This window comes from Loxodonta africana, chromosome 11, assembly GCF_030014295.1.
Source record: "Loxodonta africana isolate mLoxAfr1 chromosome 11, mLoxAfr1.hap2, whole genome shotgun sequence".
Lineage (NCBI taxonomy): Eukaryota > Metazoa > Chordata > Mammalia > Proboscidea > Elephantidae > Loxodonta > Loxodonta africana.
Window position 1 is genome coordinate 95,096,514 of NC_087352.1, and position 3,167 is coordinate 95,099,680.

Consider the following 3,167-nt stretch of genomic DNA (forward strand, 5'->3'; position numbering starts at 1 on the left):
TTTCCTGTCTCTTCTGCTTCCTCCTGTACTATCTGTTCAAAAGACATATTTGTGCAAATGTAATTTCTCATTTGTAAAATGAGAATAATAACATACCTTCCTCATAGGGCCGCGAGGTTTAAACTTGTCAATGCACATAAACTGCTTATCACAGCACTCAGTGGTGCACAGTAATTGTTAACGATTACTGTTACCATTATTGCAGTTGACTACAGCATCCGGTACCCATGTCTGCTGAGTATTTAAGGGTTTCAGGAACATTTAAAAGACAATAATTATGATTTAACATTTTACTATAATTAACGGCTAGTTCTATGCAGTACGAAGCAAAAATAGGAGGCATAACCCTTGGGAAGGAGGATATAAAATTATTATTTTGTATAAAACAATATAATTGTATAACTAGAAAGCCTAAGAGAATTAATAAGTGTTCAGTAATAAACTGGGTAAGTTACTTAATCTCACTGAGCTTTAGTTTTCTAATCTATAAATAGAATAATAATAATTAACTGACAGCTTTATTGTGAAAATTCAATGGGGAAATATGTGTAAAATACACAGCATAGTGCCTGCCATATGGCAACTGCTCAATACTGTTAGATGCTACAATAATTTTATCACTTGTTATTTTTATTATGGCAGGACAATTTTTTTTTTTAATCAATAGTTTTGGATTGAATTGTGTTCCCCACAAAGATATGTTGAAGTTTTAACCCTTGGTACCTGTGGACATGACCTTGTTTGGAAGTAAGGTCTTTGAAGATGTTATCAGTTAACAAGAGGTTCCGCGGAAGTAGGGTCCTAATCCAGTCTGAGTAGTGTCCTGCACAAGACAAGTGACACAGGTAACGCACATGCGCTGCGGTCAGAGCAGGTTCTGGCCGGTGACTCTGACTCCTTTGTTTCTCCCAGTATGTGAGAAGATGGCAGAGCAGGTGCCCAAGTCTGTGCTGTTTGCGTGTCTGGGTAACACTTGTCAATCACCCACTGCAGAAGCAGTTTTCAAGAAAATGCGTAACTGATCAAATTTTTTTTAGGTAAGTGGAGGATAGACAGTGCAGCAACATCCACATATGAAATAGGAAACCCTCCTGATTACCGAGGGCAAAGCTGCATAGAGAAGCATGGCGTTTCTATGAGTCACATGCCGGTCTGGTTACCCGAGAAGACTTTGCCGCATTTGATTATACACTGTGTATGCATGAAAGCAATCAGAGAGATTTGAATAGAGAAAGTAATCAAGTTAAAAATGGCAAAGCTAAAATCGAACCACTTGGAAGCTGTGATCCACAAAAACAGCTTATTATTGAAGATCGCTTTTATGGGAATGACTCTGACTTTAAGACTGTGCACCATCAACACTCAATACATGGAAGGTCAGCTCAATTGGACTGGACCAAAAGCAAAGAAGTTTCCAGGATAAACTGAATGCTTCAAAGGTCAGCGGAGCAAGGGCGGGGGTCTGGGGAACATGGTTTGCAGGGACTTCTAAGTCAATTGGCAAAATAATTCTATTATGAAAACACTCTGCATCCCACTTTGAAATGTGGCGTCTGGGGTCTTAAATGCTAACAAGCGGCCATCTAAGATGCATCAATTGGTCTCAACCCACCTGGAGCAAAGGAAAATGAAGAACACCAAGGCCACACGACAACTAAGAGCCCAAGAGACAGAAAGGGCCACATGAACCAGAGACCTACATCATCCTGAGACCAGAAGAACGAGTTGGTGCCCGGCCACAATCGATGACTGCCCTGACAGGGAGCACAGCAGAGGACCCCTGAGGGAGCAGGAGATCAGTGGGATGCAGACCCCAAATTCTCATAAAAAGACCAAACTTAATGGTCTGACTGAGACTAGAGGAATCCCGGTGGTCATGGTCCCCAAACCTTCCGTTGGCCCAGGACAAGAACCATCCCCGAAGACAACTCATCAGACATGAAAGGGACTGGTCAGCGGGTGGGAGAGAGACGCTGATGAAGAGTGAGCTAATTATATCAGGTGGACACTTGAGATTGTGTTGGCAACTCTTGTCTGGAGGGGGGATGGGAGGATAGAGAGAGAGGGAAGCCGGCAAAACTGTCAAGAAAGGAGAGACTGAAAGGGCTGACTCAAGAGGGGGAGAGCAAGTGGGAGTAGGGAGTGAGATGTATGTAAACTTATATGTGACAGACTGATTGGATTTGTAAACGTTCACTTGAAGCTTAATAAAAGTTATAAAAAAAAAAAAAAGACTTCACCAAAAGAGTAAAAAGAGAATCTATAGACTGGGAAAAAATTTTTAGCTTTTACAAAAAAAAAAAAAAAGACTGTGCACCAGCAGTGTGTTAGGTGCTGCAAAGCATTTTTGGAGAAGGGGCATGTCTTAGTCATCTAGTGCTGCTGTAACAGAAATACCAGAAATGGCTTCAACAAAGGGGAATGTATTTCCTCACAGTAAAGTAGGCTTAAAGTCCAAATTCAGGGTGTCAGCTCTAGGGGAAGGCTTTCTCCCTCTGTTGGCTCTGGAGGTAGGTCCTTGTCCTCAATCTTCCCCTGGCCGAGGAGCTTCTCTCTGCAGGGACCCTGGGTCCAAAGGACACACTGTGCTCCTAACACTGCTTTCTTGGTGGTGTGTGGTCCCCCCTCTCTGGTCGCTTCCCTTTCCTTTTTATCTCTTAAGAGATAAAAGGTGGTGCAGTCCACACCCCAGAGAAACTCCCGTTACATTGAGTCAGGAATTCGAACTTAGTAAGGGTGTTACAATCTCACCCTAATCCTCTTTAACGTAAAACTACAATCACAAAATGGAGGACAACCGCACAATACTGGGAATCATGGCCTAACCAAGTTGACACATATCTTGGGGGGACACAGCTCAATGCATGACAGCACACTAAAGCTGTACTCATTCATTGCTGAAGGCCAACCATGAAGAACGCCTTCACAGTGCTGCTGTACATTTTTCAATCAGTGGCCATGTTAAAGTCTACTAATGTTCCATAGCTCAAGGCTGCAACTATTTCTTCAGTGGACTCACTGTTTCTTACCTTAACAATAATTGTCGGTGGAAATCAGTTGTGATTGGCAGAAGAATAAATAAATGTCTCTGATTCAGACAGTTTTTTAGTTGAACCTCCCACTTTGCCCTCATTACAAATTAAATAGTAGAACAACAAAATAGAAAA

General features: G+C 42.1%; 1 pseudogene; it reads left to right on the top strand.

Annotated features, from left to right (window-relative positions):
- Positions 1–923: 923 nt before the first annotated feature.
- Positions 924–2,730, top strand: LOC100670314 (low molecular weight phosphotyrosine protein phosphatase-like; annotated as a pseudogene).
- The last annotated feature ends 437 nt before the right edge of the window (positions 2,731–3,167 follow it).